Source organism: Anabrus simplex, chromosome 2 (assembly GCF_040414725.1).
Source record: "Anabrus simplex isolate iqAnaSimp1 chromosome 2, ASM4041472v1, whole genome shotgun sequence".
Classification (NCBI taxonomy): Eukaryota; Metazoa; Arthropoda; class Insecta; order Orthoptera; family Tettigoniidae; genus Anabrus; species Anabrus simplex.
Genome location: NC_090266.1, coordinates 1,076,282,999 through 1,076,303,155, shown reverse-complemented (window position 1 = coordinate 1,076,303,155; position 20,157 = coordinate 1,076,282,999).

The window sequence follows — 20,157 nt, the reverse complement described above, 5'->3', positions numbered from 1 at the left end:
ACCTACCGGTAGTTGTTTCTGTTCGTCTTCAGAAAGTGAGGACGATGATACTTTAGTTTCGAAATCATAACCTAGGTAGGGCTTTGGGTCTACATGATTATTAATTTCTGTTTTCAGCACATCTACTTCGACACTGGGTAGTAAGTAGCACCTTGGTGCATAATGACTTAATGAGAAAGATTAGGTCACCTAATAATTTTGAAGGATCTTGATTTCGACTTTCGAACTTCTTATTTACGGTCTGCATTTAACACAAAATTGGCTTCAGAAAAGGCAAGTACAAGTAATTCTGAGGGTCGCTATACATTGAATACAAAATATCGGCTGTATAATAGCGATCAACTGTTGCATTATTCTTGTCACTGCACTTTCGATGGACAGCCACCGAGTTCGGGTTAACTGTACTATTTCCAAGGGAGAGTCGCCTTTATTTTTGTCTCGTACAGTTCTTTGTATACTACCTGCCGTAGAGATGATTGTGGAAACCAATTGTAACTTTCCCTTATGAGAAAATCTAAGTTCCTCGGCAAACACCCTGATGCATGTGAAACTGCCAATTGTAGAGAGTGACAAACGCATCTGATTAATTGTAGATTTGGCACTTTAGCCTTTAACTTTACATAAACACCATGATTTATATCTACCACTAGCAAGATACCCGTGCTTCGCTACGGTATTATACTGAAATTTATAATTGAATGCTTATTGTTTTATATCAAATCCGCCGAAATTCGCGACCTGACTCGTTTTCTGAGAGAATCCGCCAAAATCGCGATCTTACTCGTTTTCTAATAGATTTAGGCAAGTTTCTTCCCGTATTTCAATCTTTCTTTCCAGCAATCGATTTCGTACTTCCCGGGCTAGGTCCAGGTATTCTACCCGGTCAGTTGGGTCCCTAAATCTTTGCCATCTTTCCCTATAAGCATTTTTAATATGGATCAAATCCTTCAGGAGATCCGGCGTGGTGTCGTCTTGGGTGCCTTGGCGGTACTGAACCCGCGGCCGGACTGCATTCTTAGTCATTACCCGTCCAGGACCCGTTTCCAGCGAGGTCCGCACATTTGACGACGGTCCAGAACATTCTTCTTCTTATTATTATTATAGATGTTCTGGACCCCACAGCAAGATGCAAAACCGCTACTTGGCGGTAAATTACATCTGCTGCCATTGTCATTGTTGACAATGTGACCAGCACCATTGTCGCGCGTAGGCAAGTGTGCGGGATTTCATTTCATTTCACGAATGACATAGTGTACTTCCGTGCATTATTGACCTTATTATAGAGGTGAACAATTGGACGATCAATCTCATTCCTATCGTTTATTTCAAATGTGTTTAAATTTTTGTTTATATGCCAGGAGAATCTACTGTAATCTAAGAACGTTCTCCGAAGGAAAAGATGGCTCTTGTAAACGAACCCAAGAAGGATTAAAAATGATCGGTTTATGATCAGAATAAGTACATCGAAAATCTACAGTCTGTTTCTAATCATTCGACAGGGTCAGGAATGGAATGAATAAAGCCTCCATCTAGCGGCGACAATAGGAATTGTGCCGGCTGCCGAAGCCTGTCACACTCCTCTGGGGCAATGATTAAAGCAGCAGAATCGCCAAGAGACTCGAAAATTACTCTTCGTCGTATATTGTGGATGATTCCAGATATAACATTATCTGATCGAGAAAAACTTCGATTGCTCAAGATTGTAGAAAATGATACACCATTACCTGTACGTTTTCGAAGTCGGGAGCTACGTGAGTATCCTCTATTACCACCTCCAAACAAGCACATCTGGGCTGTTAAAACGTTACGTTTTACTGAAAAGCCTTTAACTTATGTATTATTTGTGGATTTCAAACCCATCGTAAATTCAACCATGAAAAAGACAGCTCACAGTTTGATCACTGTAAACGAAGAACTATTAGACTATATCTCAACGTAATTACGTATCCCTACGGAAACATGGACATTAATTCTGAGAAAAATAAATTTGGGGTACTATATGACATGTTTTGTACAGTAAATTCCAATCAGCGTATTATCAGAAAGAAGATCGTCCGCTATCTTCACCTGAAGAATTTAGAAATAAAGCACCGATTGTAGTTATAGACTGCTCTTATCATGAAGAATCTATGAAAGAATCTCCTGTCGATAGCCGTTTAGAATTTTAAACATCTGAAAATATTGCTACTAACACAACAGCCTATATTCTTATTATTCACATGAGTGATGTCACTTACCATCCAATACCGAATATTGTTACAAGACTATAAAAAGGGTAGTCCTTCATCATTAACATAAGTGTGTGCTACACCGTACACTATGAACGGAAAGAAGAAAAATACTACACGGTTACAGACAATCTTCTTGATAACAAACAAAACTGTGAATGTACATCCTGTTCGCCTACCAGTAAAACTAATACCCTAGATCTTATTTACCTCATTCAAGTAAGTGAGGCTATTGTGATGTTCTATAAACACAGAACTTTATATCAGATGCCTAAACGTCTCATTCAGTGTTTATCACCAGAATTTTTATCTACGTACGCTGCTCCTTTTTTAGATGCGTTTTTTGGGACTTCCTACCTCTCCACAATAAGATGTCAATCGATTCAGCTTCATGCAGACGCTGTCGACGACATTACATGCCTCGGAAGTGTAAATCACATCGATTGGGTTGGACCTAATCCGAAGATTGAAATCTGCAGACAGTGTATGCCTGAACTTTTTCCCTTCTTTACAGTATCTGTTAATGATTCTGAAAGGAATTAAACACATGGATGACATCAAGGAAGGAACTGCATCGACTTCTTTGTGAAGCACTACCTGCATAGTATAATATACTGTATCTTGAGAACTTAATTTCATATACAATAAATGTTTTGTGTAATTTGAATGTTGTAGGGGGCATTGCAATTTTGGAAGTATGCTACCTCCTCACAGTAAGATGTTCAAGAGTACAACAACCTTGTGGGCAGTGTAACAAAGACTGAAGTATAACCGGTAGTTGTTTGTTTAATTTAGTAAATAATTATAAAATACATATTTCATTAACATTAAAATGTTTTTCTTATTGCATTTTCTTTGCCTCGTCATACCTATCATATATATTGCTCAACTTATTAGAGATGCGTTTCAGGAGGAGGAAGAGGAGGAGGAGTGTTGATAGTTATTTGTGCGTCGGATGGAGGCGTACAGTCTTGAGCACACCTCTCGATGCTATTCGACAAGGGAAGACTATGTGCCACTACCGGGTTTTACCCTCTTCCTTCCCAATATCATGTATCATGTCATTTATTTCATATTATTATCTTCCCTGGTGAGGTTGAAGTCAGGAAGTGCATCCGGTTATAAAAATCGACCTTGACATGTCCAACCCTTGTCCCGTTTATCTACAGTGTTCATGTATGAGGTGAGGTGAACCTGAAAAGTTTGTGACGGAAGGCCAGCGTCTCAACCGTCTGAACCATTCAGCCTGGCAGGGTAAGGTAGGTGGTGGTATACAATTTCTAATCACCAGATTGTGTGCCCAAAAATGCCTTGATTAAATTCCAATCCGCTCCGTAGTCCTCATTTGGAGTGAGGGCATATAACGCTGTTGATGGTTATTTGTCCGTCGGATGAAGACGTAAAACCTTCAGCAGACCTCTCGATGCTATTCGATAGCAGAAGGCTATGTGTCATTACCGGCTTTTACCCTCTCCCTTCCTACTACCATATATCATGTCATTCATTTCATCTTATTACCTTCCCTGATGAGGTTGAGGTCAGGAAGGTCATCCGGTTATAAAAAATCCATCTTAAATTATTCATCTCACCAGAAACCCAACACCGTAAAGGTAAAGATAAGCATGAATTTTTAAATCGGCCGCCCTTACTACGTGACAGCTCTGACACTACTCCAAGGGGGGAGACAACATAGAGCCTATATGTTAGGTTAGGTTACTGTTCGTGGCCAAGGTTGGGTTAGCACACGTGTTAACCACACCTACAATTCACCTCACTAGTTTGGCTCCTCCAGGGGGAACCCATCTAAAGTAGGTTAGCGTTACTCGTAGCGAGGTTAGGATTAAATGTCATATCTTCAACTACCGATTGGACTCCTCCATGGGGAGCTTGTGTGTTAGGTTAGATTAGCGTTCGTGCTCAAGGACAGGATAACACGTCATAATGACATCTTATCACCGTCTGTAGTTCACGTAGCCGATTTGTGGCTCCTCCATGGGCGCCCGATCTACTCGGCTCCTTCAAAGGGGTTTTTGACCTTTCCGACTCGGCTCCTCCGAGGGGGCCTATCCGATATGGCTCCTCAAAAGTGGCCCGTGAGGTTAGCATTTTCCTCGTGTGTAATGGTATGACGCCACAACCTCACATAGCAGTAAAACTTTCCGACTCGGCTCTTCCAAGAGGGCCGTCCAACTCAGCTCCACCAAAGTCACCCGTGAGGTTAGCATTGACCTCGTCCTTAAGGGTATGACATCATAACCTCACCTAGCAGCCAAAAAGCTGTCCGGCTTGGCTCTTCCAGGGGGCCCGTGAAGTTAGCATTTCCCTCGTACGTAAGGGTATGACGTCATAGCCTCACCTAGCAGTCAAAAACACTCCAGGGTGGCCAGTGAGGTTAGCGTTGCCTTCGTACGTACTGTATGTGTACGATGTCATAACGTAACCTAGGGTGTCTAAACACATCAGATCATTCCCTGACCAATTAGGCCTCTCAAATGGAATCTGTGAGGTTAGGCTTGCTCTTGGTTGCATTTTCCGCACTTAATGGTGTAGAACCTTCATAGCATTACTACTCAACTAGGGGTCAATGACCTTGCGTCAAAACCAGCACATCCTTACTACTGAACTAGGCGTCAATTACCTCGTGAGAAAATGCTGACTCAGCACCCATTGTTTTAGAACATATATTTCCCTACTACTTACAGTTTGAGCTTACTACTAGCATAACAATACAAGTGATATTAAAGTAAACTTAAAACATAACTATGCAACAACAACAACTGGAGTACAACAAGCTATTCTACGGAAAATATACAAGAACTACTACTAGTTTAACATTCTAAATTCAGCATCATCGTATAAAATTGCATACACAACTTAAGTTTTTCCAGTGCTTAACACTACGACTTAAAATACTATAGGTTGAGCTTACTACTAGCTTAACATTAGAATGATAATAAAGTAAAGTTAAAAACAAGAGCAACAACAACATGAGTACAACAAGCAAATCCCGGGAAGGACAATATTACAAGAAATACTATTAGTTTAAGTTTAAAATTCTAAATCCATCACCACCATATCGATGGCTTAGTGAACAAACATTGTATGCCCAAAAATCATGATTCTGAGGATACTTAAATTGAAATTTTATGAAGTTGCAGTTACTTACGATAAATGATATAGCTGTAGCCAGTGTTACTGATCTGCAGATTATTTCTTTGTAATTGTACTTCAACAACTGGAGTAGCTAAAGTGGATGGTTCGGCCGCCGCCTCCGCCTCCACCTCCCGGGGGGCCTTCCCAGGGGCCCGCTCCTCCTCCCGGGAGGACTTTCCAGGGGCCCGCTCCTCCTCCTGCGGGAAATTTGAATTGGTAAACAAAGCTACGTGATTTTTGACAGCTATCATCGACAACAACGCATCGCTAACCTCAATGCTGCCATCTTGACGGGCCTAAACCTCAGCGGTGCCAACTTATCCTCACTAGCGCGAGATTTGAATCGGTAAACAAAGCCACGTGCTTTTTTGACAGCCACGTGCTTTTTGAGAGCTATCATCGACAACAACGCATCGCTAACCTCAGCGCTACCATCTTGACTGGCCTAAACTTCAATGCTGCCAACATAACCTTACTAGCGCGAGATTTGAATCGGTAAACAAATCCACGTGCTTTCTTGACAGCTGTCATCAGCCATCTTTAATCAAGAGAGCACCGTGCTGCTATCTTGCAGGTAATTTCGTCAGCTGTCATCCGCCATCTTTAATCAACAGAACACCGTGCTGCCCTCTTTATGGCTACTACCTTAAGCACGTAGCAGCGGGCAATTTGAAAAGTTTCGTTAGCTGTCACCCGCTATCTTTAATCGAGAGAGCACAGTGCTGCACTCTTTAGCTACTTACCTTAGAAATGTGGTGACGGCAAATTCCGCGTGCTTTTGTTTAGAAACAAACCCACGTGCTTTTTTGACAGCTGTCATCCGCCATCTTTAATCAAGAGAGCACCGTGCTGCACTCTTTAGCTACTTACCTTTGAAATGTGGTGGCGGCAAATTCCACGTGCTTTACAAACTCACGTGCTTCTTTGACAGCTGTCATCCGCCATCTTGCATCACAAACCTCAGTGCTGCACTCTTTAGCTACTAGCTGAATTAGTAAACAAAGCTACGTGATTTTTCAGCCATGTTGCATCGCTAACCTCAGTGCTGCACTCTTTAGCTACTTACCTTTAACATGTAGTGGCGGACAATTTGACAAGCTGCCATCTTTAATCCAGAGAGCACCGTGCTGCCCTCCTTAGCTACATACCTTTAACATGTGGTGGCAGACAATTTAAAAAATCTACATGACAAGCTGCCATCTTTAATCAACAGTGCATCGTGCTGCCATCTTTATAACACTAAACTTTATTCTTTGACATGTTGTGGTAGGTAATGTGCTTTTGTGACAGCTGTTATCCGCTATCTTTAATACCTTTGGCACGTGGTGGTAGGTAATTTTACAGCGACCATCAACGATGTGCTAGCTAAATCCGCATGTTTGCAACTTTACGCAGGCAATTTGTTAGGTGCTTGGACGGTCCCTATCCAACGGATCTGTTTTAGGATTCGAGTTAAAGCTAATGCTGCTTAGCATGACTTGCACCTAACATGCTTTTGTGCAGGAAGTGACTTAGGAAAAAATAAATCCTGGTCTTGTTACGTCAGGAAGGGCAACCGGCTAAATCTCGGTCTTTCAGCGTCAGGAAAATCCTAAAAGGGTATCCAACCGTAAGACAGATTCTTGCGATTTAAAATCTTGCGCCAGGAAGCGCCTGTGACCGTAAGACGGATTCTTGCTACTTAAAATCTTGCGTCAGGAAGGGCATCCGGCTGTAAAACAGGACTAGGAGTGGGGGAGCACCAGCTAGCTGCTTCCTAGTGCAGTTCAGGTGTTACGCCTTGCGAGTAGGTATGTACTAACACCGGGTTTCGAATAAGCAGACTCTAGAGTTCCTAAACAAGAAAAAATATCGGGGATGTGTTTTTAGAGTAAGCTTGAAGCAAGCCTACACACACGAGCTACATCAGGCCGGCGAGCACATAGACACTGCTAGAGTGTGATGCTTCAGCTACTTTCGCTGAGTACGAAGTTCACTGCACACCTACAGTCCACATCAAAATTGTCATCAGCAGCTTGTCGGGCTGAGTTCAGAGGTGCAGGCCTTCTGGTTTAATCGGGGTACAAATACGTTTGCCTGCAGAACTTCTATATTTCGGCACCTCAGCGTCTCGTGTTGTTCTTACCCTAGCTCAAAGGTCGCTAAAAGGCAGGGGATACCGTCGATGTAGGCTTAGCTTAGTGCTCTCGAGGATCGCTTCTCAGCCTAGCGCAGCTGTCTACCTACAGGTAAGGATACCGTAGATGTTGACTTTTTGCTTAGCTCAGCGCCCCGTCAACTTACAGGCAGGGGATACCGTAGATGTGGTTTTAGCTCAGCACCCTGCTAAGTACAGGCAGGGGATACCGTAGATGTGGTCTTAGCTTAATTCCCTAGAGTATCGCTTCTCAGTCTAGCGCCCTCTGTTTACCTACAGGCAGGCAAGGGATACCGTAGATGTTGGCTTTTTGCTTATCAGTGCCCCGTCAACTTACAGGCAGGGGATACCGTAGATGTGGTCTTAGCTCAGCACCCTGCTAAGTACAGGCAGGGGATACCGTAGGTGTGGTCTTAGCTTAATGGCCTTGAGGATCGCTTCTCAGCCTAGCGCCCTCTGTCTACCTACAGGCAAGGGATACCGGAGATTTTGGCTCCTTCTCTTTTTACTCAGCTCAGCGCTCCGTCTACTTACAGGCAGGGGATACCGTAGATGTTAGCTTAGCTCAGCGCCCCTGAGGATCGCACCTCAGCTCAGCGCCATATCTACTTACAGGCAGCGGATACCGTAGATGTTAGCTTAGCTTAGTGCCCCTGAGAATCTCAACTCAGCTCAGCGCCCCTGTTTACCTACAGGCAAGGGATACCGTCGATGTAGGCTTTTATCTTACCTCAGCACCCTGCTAAGTACAGGCAGGGAATACCGTAGATGCGGTCTTAGCTCAATGCTCTTGAGGATCGCTTCTCAGCCTAGCGCCCTCTGTCTACCTACAGGCAAGGGATACCGTAGATGTAAGCTTTTTGCTTAGCTTAGCTTAGCACGCTGCTAAGTACAGGCAGGGGATACCGCAGATGCGGTCTTAGCTCAATGCCCTTGAGAATCGCTTCTCAGCCTAGCGCCCTCTGTCTACCTACAGGCAAGGGATACCGTAGATGTTGGCTTTTTGCTTAGCTTTGCACGCTGCTAGGTACAGGCAGGGGATACCGTAGATGTGGTCTTAGCTCAGTACTCTTGAGGATGCAGGGGATACTGTAAATGTGGTCTTAGCTCAGTACTCTTGAGGATGCAGGGGATATTGTAAATGTGGTCTTAGCTTAATGCCCTTGAGGATCGCTTCTTAGCCTAGCGCCCTCTGTCTACCTACAGGCAAGGGATACCGTAGATGTTGGCTTTTTGCGTAGCTCAGCACCCTGCTAAATACAGGTAGGGGATACCGTAGATGTGGTCTTAGCTTAGTGTTCTTGAAGATCGCAACTCAGCTCAGCACGCTTGTCTGCCTACAGGCAAGGGATACCGTAGATGATGGCTTTTTGCTTAGCTTAGTGCCCCGTTTAAGTTCAGAGGTCGAGGATGGCGCGCTGGCCCTCCCAGGTTCGATCCACTAGTATAATACATTAGCCTGCAGAACTCCTTAATTCCGGCACCCCAGCATCTTCGAAAACAACATGTTCGATCCTGGCTTAGTCCGATAGTGCTTATATACGTCAGCCTGCAGAACTCAGCGTCTCTTCTAAAACCACTCGAAAGAACTCTTGTTGCATAAACATTTCGTTACAACTGTAGTGCAGACGTTTGCAACTTACACATCCGCTTGGTAACAAGCTGCATATTTACTCGGTGTAGTCTGTGCTCACAGTTCTCCGTGTGCGTTAAGTAGGTGTGCGCATCCTCTACTTTCTCACCTACCGTCTAGTAGTAAAAACAAAAGGTAAGATTAATTCCTTGAATATTATTATTATTATTATTATTATTATTATTATTATTATTATTATTATTATTATTATTATTTACGATTTCTTTTTTCTTTGTTTTTAGAAAATTCCCGTCTGCTGTGAATATTATTCTTCAGTTTGCAGCCTTCAACTTAAGGCAAGCCTAAACTGTTGGTTAGTGTTTGCATTTTTTGTTCGAAAGCAACTTCTACTCTACCTAATAAACCAACTTACCCTTTCATATCCTATCATTGCAAGTGCTTTCACGCTAGGAAATAAAGGTCTTTGATTTAAAGATAGCTAGGCTAGCTGACTTGCCCTTTCATATCCCATCATCACTATATGCGATGCAAGTGCTTTTACGCTAGGTAATAAACATCCTCGAGTTGCAGGCTAGCTGACTTGCCCTTTCATATCCCATCATCATTATGTATGAGGCAAGTGCTCTGTGTGTAAGCATGAGAATGTGCTACCGCTACCTTCAGACAGTTACTGTTAACAAACTAACTTACCCTTTTATATCCTATTATTACAAGTGCTTCTACACTAGGTAATAAAAATCTTTAAGTTGCATGTTTGTAAAGATAGCTAGACTAGCTCATTTTTTTAGCATTCTAGGATAGGAGGATTAGAAGGCGTAGACAAGGAAGAGGTTAATCTTGTAACTTCAAACTCACACAAATATCTGACCTCTATAGGTTGAATCTTGGTTTCTTCCGAACATAGCAACTCTAGGCTAGCTGATTTGCCCTTTCATATTATATTATGACAAGTGCTTTCACGCAAGGCAATAAAGGTCTTCGAGTTAAAGATAGCTAGGTTAGCTGTTAACAAACCTAGTAACTTTTGTAACCCTTTCATATCCTATCATCACTGTGTGTAATAAAAGTGCTGTGTATGTGAACATGAGAATGTGCTAACGCTACTTTCAGACTGTTAGACGATCAAACCAACTTACCCTTTCATATCCCATCATCACAAGTGCTTTCACGCTAGGCAAAAAGATCTTCGAGTTAAAGATAGTTAGGTTAACTGTTAATAAATCAAGTAACTTTTGTAACCCTTTCATATCCTATCATCACTACGTGTAATACAAGTGCTGTGCATGTAAACATGAGAATGTGCTAACGCTACTTTCAGACTGTTAGACGATCAAACCAACTTACCCTTTCATATCCCATCATCACAAGTGCTTTCACGCTAGGCAATAAAGGTCTTCGAGCTAAAGATAGCTAGGTTAACTGTTAAAAAACCAAGTAACTTTTGTAACCCTTTCATATCCTATTATCACTATGTGTAATACAAGTGCTGTGTATGTGAACATGATAATGTGCTAACGCTACTTTCAGACAGTCAGACGATCAAACCAACTTACCCTTTCATATCCCATCATCACTATATGCGATGCATGTGCTAACGCTACATTCATATATTTTTGCTCTTTGTCAGGCACATCGAGAATTATCATCGGCATTACAGAAGTAAGAGTTATACTGTTGCAATGTCTAACAGCTAGCTGCACATTCGTAAAAGGCTAAGTCCTAAGAAGGGCTCTAAACTTAGAGCGTAAGTTAGCTTAAGTTGTAGTATTTAATATAAATGAATAAGGTAGAATTGGCATATTCCTTTATTTTAGATTAGGTATTACCTTTTCCTCCTCCTACTCCTTCTTCTCGAAGAAGTACAGAGCAAGAAAGAAGGTGTTGAGCAAATTCGTAAGTATGTTATCGTCTAGCTCAGTAAGTATGTTGAGAAGAGAAATTTTTTTCTGAACATTGTTTGATTCTAGTCCTGTAATGCAGTGTTCTACAACATCGAACTATAGTATGTATATGTTTTTGAACGGTAGTATGTGTTCAAGTCTAAACTTGCACAATCTTGCTTTTGCAATGCATGTTCGATAGAGATGTACCTTGACAGAGGAGGAACAGCAGCTCAGTAAGTATGTTGAGAGGAATTTTTTTCTAAACAGTGCTTGATTCTAGTCTTGCAATGTAGTGTTCTACAACATCGAACTATAGTATGCGATCATAATTGTAGTATGTTTTAAACAGCAGTATGTGTTCAAGTCTAAACATGCATCACTGCAGTTACGCGATATGCATAAAGGTATCCTCAAACATGTATCGTGTTCTATTCTAGTCTTAATCACTTATTTAGTGTTTTGAACACATCAATTAATGTTCTGATCACATATTGAGGTTAACAACATCGAGTGCAGTGTTCGATTCTAGTCTTGTTATGTTTCAATCTGATTTAATGCTCTAATCACATGTTAAAGTTAACAACATCGAGTGCAGTGTTCGATTCTAGTCTTGTTATGTTTCACAATCTTGCTTTTGCAATGCCTGTTCGATAGAGATGTACCTTGACAGAGGAGGAAGAGCAGCTTAGTAAGTATGTTAAGAGGATTTTTTTCTAAACAGTGCTTGATTCTAGTCTTGCAATGTAGTGTTCTAAAACATCGAACTATAGTATGCAATTCTAATTGTAATATGTTTTAAACAGCAGTATGTGTTCAAGCCTAAACATGCATCACTGCAGTTACGCTATATGCATAAAGGTATCCTCAAACATGTCGTATCGTGTTCTATTCTAGTCTTAATCACTTATTTAGTGTTTTGAACACATCAATTAATGTTCTGATCACATGTTGAGGTTAACAACATCGAGTGCAGTGTTCGATTCTAGTCTTGTTATGTTTCAATCTAATTTAATGTTCTAATCGCATGTTGAGGTTAGCAACATCGAGTGCAGTGTTCGATTCTAGTTTTGGTATGTTTCAATCTGATTTAATGCTCTAATCACATGTTGAGGTGAACAACATCGAGTGCATTGTTCGATTCTAGTCTTGTTATGTTTCAATCTGATTTAATGCTCTAATCACATGTTAAAGTTAACAACATCGAGTGCAGTGTTCGATTCTAGTCTTGTTATGTTTCACAATCTTGCTTTTGCAATGCATGTTCGATAGAGATCTACCTTGACAGAGGAGGAACAGCAGCTTAGTAAGTATGTAAAAAGGAAAATTTTTTAAACAGTGCCTGATTCTAGTCTTGCAATGCAGTGTTCTACAACATCGAACTATAGTGTGCGATTCTAGTAGTAATATGTTTTAAACAGCAGTATGTGTTCAAGTCTAAACATGCATCACTGCAGTTACGCGATATGCATAAAGGTATCCTCAAACATGTCGTATCGTGTTCTATTCTAGTCTTAATCACTTATTTAGTGTTTTGAACACATCAATGTTCTGATCACATGTCGAGGTTAACAACATCGAGTGCAGTGTTCCATTCTAGTCTTGTTATGTTTTAATCTGATTTAATGTTCTAATCACATGTTGAAGTTAACAACATCGAGTGCAGTGTTCGATTCTAGTCTTGTAATGTTTCAAACTGATTTTCTTAGAACGAAGTTATCCCCTAGCATGTTCTAAACACATGTTGTATCGAGTACCGTGTTCGATTCGCGATGCATGTTCGATAAAGCTATGCCTTGATAGAGGATGAGGAGGAGGTAGAGGAGGCGCAGGAGGTAGGGGGAGAGGAGGTAGAGGAGGTAGTCATAACAGCTACCGCCATCTTGTGTAGTAACCTCTAAGTAGTAATTAGCGTCGGGAGGGACATCTTGTTGTAAACTAAGGATGGTCTACTTCAAGATAGTAGATGAGAGGTTAGGTTCGCGACCAGATAGCAGCACGATGCTCTGTTGATTAAAGATGGCAGCTTGTCAAATAGAATTTTTTAAATTGCCTGCCTCAAAGGTGTGTAGGTAAAGAGTGCAGCACGGTGCTCTCTTGATTAAAGATGGCAGCTTGTCAAATAGAATTTTTAAAATTGTCCGCCACCACATGTTAAAGGTATGTAGCTAAAGAGTGCAGTACGGTGCTCTGTTGATTAAAGATGGCAGCTTGTCAAATATAATACTTTAAAATTGTGCACCACCACATGTTAAAGGTATGTAGCTAAAAAGAGCAGCACGGTGCTCTCTTGATTAAAGATGGTGGATGGCAGCTGTTAAAAAAGCACGTGGATTTGTTTCAAAACAAGAGAATGTGGAATTTTTCAAATTGCCGCCACCACATTTCAAAGGTATGTAGGTAAAGAGGGCAGCACGGTGCTCTCTGGATTAAAGATGGCAGCATGTCAAATTGTCCGCCACTACATGTTAAAGGTAAGTAGCTAAAGAGTGTAGCACTGAGGTTAGAGATGCAACATGGCTGAAAAAATCACGTAGCTTTGTTTACTAATTCAGCTAGTAGCTAAAGAGTGCAGCAATGAGGTTTGTGATGCAAGATGGCGGATGACAGCTGTCAAAGAAGCACGTGAGTTTGTAAAGCACGTGGAATTTGCCGCCACCACATTTCAAAGGTCAAAAGAGCACGTGGGTTTGTTTCCAAACAAGAGCACATGGAATTTGCCGTCACCACATTTCAAAGGTAAGTAGCTAAAGAGTGCAGCACTGTGCTCTCTTGATTAAAGATGGCGGATGACAGCTAACGGAACTTTTTAAATTGCCCGCTACTACGTGCTTAAGGTAGTAGCCATAAAGAGGGCAGCACGGTGTTCTGTTGATTAAAGATGGTGGATGACAGCTGACGAAATTACCTGCAAGATAGCAGCACGGTGCTCTCTTGATTAAAGATGGTGGATAACAGCTGTAAAAAAGCACGTGGATTTCTTTACCGATTCAAATCTAGCGCTAGTAAGGTTATGTTGGCAGCATTGAAGTTTAGGCCAGTCAAGATGGTAGCGCTGAGGTTAGCGATGCGTTGTTGTCGATGATAGCTGTCAAAAAAGCACGTGGCTTTGTTTACCGATTCAAATCTCGCGCTAGCGAGGTTAAGTTGGCACCACTGATGTTTAGGCCAGTCAAGATGGCAGTACTGAGGTTAGCGATGCGTTGTTGTCGATGATAGCTTTCAAAAAGCAAGTAGCTTTGTTTACCAATTCAAATTTCCGGCAGGAGGAGGAGCGGGCCGCTGGGAAGGCCTCCCGGGAGGAGGAGGAGAAGCTGGCTCCTGGGAAGGCCCCACGGGAGGCGGAGGAGGCCCCTGGGAGTCGGAGGCGGAGGCGGCGGCCGAACCATCCACTTTTTCTACTAACTGGACCACATTTTTGTGCATCAGTAAAGGAAATATTCACTATATTTTAATGGAAGTTTGGAACATACAACATTTATCACTAATAATGTGAAAGAGAGCTTCAAAGCACAATCTTTGTATTTCTCAAAGGAATGAATTTCAACATTCTTTTTCATCATTTATTATTAAATCGTTTTATTCTCTTAATAAAGTCACAAGGTATGAATAATAAGTAATTGAATAAAGTTGAATAATCACTGTTCAGTTATAAGTATATCTCAAATCTTTCAAAACAGTGTCCAGGACATAAAATATTTGTGCTCCATCAAGGCAGTAAGAACTTGAACGTTTCAACAGGAAAAGAGTACGTCCGGACATACAATATCTGCGCCTTCAATGGGATGAAAACCAAATGGACATACCTAGGCTAAAGTTATTATACGGGACATACAACATTCGTGAAGTAGAGTTGTTGATTTAACTAGGACATGAAATATTTGTACCTTGGAAATTAGCATGTTCCCTATTATTTGGATATAGACTACTATAATTGTGAATTAGCTAGGTATGTTTGAGGGACATCCAAGTAGGGTATTAACTTCAAACTGGCCATAAATGGACATACAATGTTTGTGCACTAAGTCATCGATATACAAATTGACACAAAACTTAAGTATTTTCCCAGTGCTTAACACTACAGCTTACAGTACTATAGGCTGAGGTTACTATTAACTTAACATTACAAGTGATAATAAAGTAAAGTTAAAACAATAAGTAATTACCCAACAACAACAACAACATGAGTACAACAAGCAATTCCATGGAAAGGGAATACCACAAAAAAAACTATTAGTTTCACAATCTAAACCAAGCAGAAAATCACAAGTTCAGTGTTCGTAATTTACAACTTTTACTTTTCACTTTACACTAGCACTAATGGTCTTCTTAAATGACTTGATACCGTAAGGGAATCTATGAAAGACCATTTTAGGTAATTTATTCCAATCCCTTATCGTCCTTTTTATGAAGGAAAACTTGTCCACGTCCGTATGCTGGTTTCTGGGCCTAATTTTATGCTTATGATCATTTCTAGATATGTATGATGGAGGTTCCAACCTACTGTATTTCTAATACTACTCCAGGCAGCCCTTCCCGTATAGCTCTTATAAAGACCACACAGCCGAGCTCTAGTTTTCTAGATTCTAGACTTTCCCAATTAACGGTATTCCTCCTATTCCCGGTTACGAAACGCATCGCTCTTCTTTGAAAGTTTTCTAGAGAATTTATTAAACCCACCCTGCACGGATCCCAGCACGCAGATCTATATTGGTGAACCGGTGTTACCAAGCATTTTTAAGCTTTACTTTTGGAATAAGAATTAGCTTTCTTGAGATTCCGCATAATAAAATATAACGATCTCCAGGATTTCTTAACTACATTTTCCACTTGCTCTGACCAGTTTAAGTCTTTTCTTATAGTAACACCTCAGTACTTACAACTATCAACTTCAACAAAACTTTCCCCTCCGATTTCGTAATCACTATTTCCTGTCATTTTCTGTTTACTGAAACACAATTTCTTGCTTTCTCCGTTGTGGATTTTCACGGCCCATTTTTCAATCGTATCTAAATCCTGCTGAAGCAATATTTCGTCCTCCTCTGTCTTTATCTTCCGGTGAAATGAAGTGAAATGGCGTATGGCTTTTAGTGCCGGGAGTGTCCGAGGACAAGTTCGGCTCTCCAGATGCAGGTCTTTTGATTTGATTCCCGTAGGCGACCTGCGCGTCGTGATGACGATGAAATGATGATGAAGACGACACATACAACCAGCCCCCGTGCCTGCGAAATTAACCAATTCATGTTAAAATTCCCGACCCTGCCGGGAATCGAACCCGGGACCCCTGTGACCAAAGGCCAGCACGCTAACCATTTAGCCATGGGGCCGGACTATCTTCCGGTATATGACGCAATCATCGACAAAGAGGCGCACTTCCCATTTTATCGAATCAGGCATATCATTCATGAAAAGTATGAAAGGAATTGGCCCAATAATGCTACCTTGAGCCACACCAGACGTAACGCTTTTTCTTGGAGAAGATATCGTTTCTCCTACTCGCACCCTCTGAATTCCTCCATTGAGGAGTTCTCGCATCCATTTCACAACTCTGATGTCAATGCCCGTACGCGCTAACTTGTTAAAGCCCCCCTCAATCAATGTCTAGGATACGGTATGTGGTAGGGATCTGCAAACGACACAGTTCGTTTGCTCACGCTCATTCGACCCTCATACGGTCGACCGTATTTCGGTCGACTTTAAGCGGGTTGGATAGCAGCATGTAATCTGTTGCAAGGCGGCTGGTGCCCTTACGGACAGTGTCAAGGGGGTTACGACGAACAGATTTGAAGGAGCGCGGAAAGGAGAGTGACTGACTATAAAACGTCGGACACCGTGCAAATATTTTAACGAAATATGCATTGAAGTAATGCAATTATAAACTTATTATGAACACTGTGAGATCAACTTGTCACGTTGGTCGACACGGGACATTAACTCGTACTGTCTTGCACATCGTCACAAACATTCGTCACTTTTGTGTTGCCTGTTTTATTACAGAATGAATCAAGAGAATGTCATATACTATATCTTAGTTAAGCGAGCTCCTTTTGCCACTAATAAAGTTACCGGCTGAACCGAAATGTCTTACACTTGCCACATTGGAGGCTGGAATAGACAATATTTTCTTCGCTAGCAGAGCAGGTCTTGGATATTCTGTGCTGTTGTTTGTCTACTGTGCAAGGGGATCGTCATCAAAAAGGTGAGATTTTAATAAATAAATTGTTGTAGTAAGAATATCGGCAACGGTTATTCGTACATAGTCTGCGCCAAAATGAACTCATTTTTTTGACATAGATGTAGGAACCTATTCCCGAAGCAGTCATAAAGGGACGGAGATCTGTTGAACTTATTTTGACGCACTTCTGTGTAAAGTTGAATTTGATATCACGTATTTTATGGACGCACTGTATTCGGCAGCACTTTACACACACACGTGCTCTCATATGTGAGTTAGTAGATGCGAACGTCAGTAGGGTAGCACAACGCTTACATGGCACATAACCTGCATGTTGACCATTCGCAGTTGTTACTAGTAAGAGGTATTCGCTCTTCATGCTTTCTTAATTTAGTAATCCGTATGTCATCCTCACAGGTTTTGCTTTCACCCTGTCTTTGGACTCCCGTTCCCTGTTCATAATTGATGTCTTAGTGACTACGAATGTGAATCAGTCGGACCGAATGTGGTGCGTTCGCTCAGACTATGGAGCACCAAGTGGTCCGACACTAGCGGAGCAATACTTAACTATACGACTAACTTCGTTCGACCGACCGTAAAAGGGGAATTCAGACCTTTAGTAGGTAGGCAGGAGGGGATGGGGGTGGAAGGAAGGAGAGACGTTACGAAAGACAGGTGGGCTAATTTAAGAGGAAGGGAAATGAGGGCTAAGGGATTTCTTCTGGGAGTGGGCCCAGGAGAGATATCGGTGAGGAATCGGTATGAGTCGCTGCACGCAGATCAGCGGAGGGAAGATGGAAATCGGGGAAGAGTTACAGACGAAGAGGGAATCCTTCACCAACCAACGGTTTTTCTACACCGTAACTCATGCTCGTAGGTTAAAAAGTGTTCTGACTATGCGGACAGAAGAGAGGTATCACCTCAGGGCGAGCCCATCGTCAGCAGTACTATATCTCCTCAGTCTTCAGGAAAATCAATCGCCGTCATGTATCGCTATTCACCTTATTGTCAAGTCACCATTACAGCAATGACCACCACAACCACCACCACCACCACCATCGCCGCTACTGGCTTCAGATGGAATAAGTGATCATGAAGCTGTATTTGCCGTTGTAAAGAACATATTTGATAGAAAGGAATGTCGAAAAAAGTAGGACTATTAGGCAATACCATATGGTTGATAAGAGAGGCATGGGGAAATTTAAAAAAAAAGCAATTTTGATCAATGGAAAATTGTAAATAAAAATGTTAACAGCCTATGGAATGGGTTTAAAGCAATTGTTGAGGCCTGTGAAAACAGGGGCTTGGACTTGACTAGGGGATCCAAGCATAATAATATGCCTGTGTAACCTGATGATCAATCGCGGATGAGACTATATCGAAGAGCGGCCCGAACGGCCAACACGTGCTGCGAACCGCCCTCCTCCTACTTTCTGGGTGAGTCTTGGCGTTGCTCGAGCACAATGTGGGTGGTGTCGTAAAATGGGATAAGTAAATAAGAAAAAAAATATTTAAGATGGAGTCTTATCTAAGGTGAAAGTAGGATTTTTGGGTTCAACTATTTACTGGATACTGTTTAGCACTACTATAAATGACAAAAATCATGTAATGGGGCCACGAATATAAATTTATTTCTGAATTGCGACATAAGTATAAACAACACTATCATAATAACAATCTCCACACCAAAAGAAAAAGGGCAGTACGCAAAATAAATTGATTCGCCTGAAGGGCGTCCATTGATCCTCACGGACTTCATCTGGCAATGAAGTAAAATCGAAATCTGGCAATTAAATATTATCTTACCTTTTTATCAAAATTATCCTTTCTTTCGGTCGATCACCTTCATCATATCATTTGAGTAGATGTTGCCTACATAATGCACTCTATTCTTAGCACGTTCAACCGGGTTTTTACGTTACATGAGTACACACAAACTATTCATATAAAATACACAACAATGAGCAAAATTCTCCGGACTCACCGTATACCCTGAAACCAGGACAAACAACGATGAACATCGGTTATGTTTGAACTCAAAGAAATAAAATAATGCACTGAACAAAAATTATATGTACAAAAGAGCCATTCTTGAAAGAGAAACATAGACACATACTTATTCTGCCAAGTTTGAAAGCTCAGCACGGAGCTCTCGCATGCGGGCACAACCCGGCCATCGTCCGGAATCGAATGGGGCTCCTCTGACTGAGATGCATACATCTGAAATCCCTAAACCATCTATCTCGCCATACTTGTGAACAACGGAACACCACTTAACTAACAGTTTTTATTACCATATTATCATTTAACACAAGTGTTCTTAAGGCGAACTATTGAAAGGAGACACAGTGTAGAATCCAGGGTCTCCATGGCCTTAAACGACACTAACACGGCATGCCGCTCTGCACTGAAGGAAGATAGATCGAAAGAAAAATTTCCCTTCTATTGTGCCCGACTAGGTCAGTCGGACGGTCCCTCCTATTCACTGGCTGCCAGGACCATAACCCTTCATACACTTAAGAAAATGGAAATTGCAACACCATGATGGCATTGGTCGTTTGTGTTGATTTTCAAGATATGGAACGTTGCCATGTAGGTATGTAAACGATCCAAGTTTCAGACCCATTGGATTTTTGCTACAGCTCTCCCCACGTGATTGGTCGCGGAGGAATCAACTCCAGTATACGGACTCTGGTATAGCGTAGTTGACTTGCAGTCTGTGCAGTGAAGTGTTCCCCGTCAAACGTGCCTCGACGACAGAGAAGAGCACGCTATAAACAACTGTCGCCGTTTGAGAAGGCTCGGATAATTGGGCTGTGTGAGGCTGGATTATCGCTAAGGACTGTCGCTGCATGTGTTGGCCGACAGGCATCTACGTACAACGTGTATGGCAGCAGTGGTCAAATGAAGGTACCCACACTCGTAGACCTGGCACAGGCCCAGCGTGACAGACAACTGTGAGAGAGGATCGCCGCATCGTTCGGATGGCC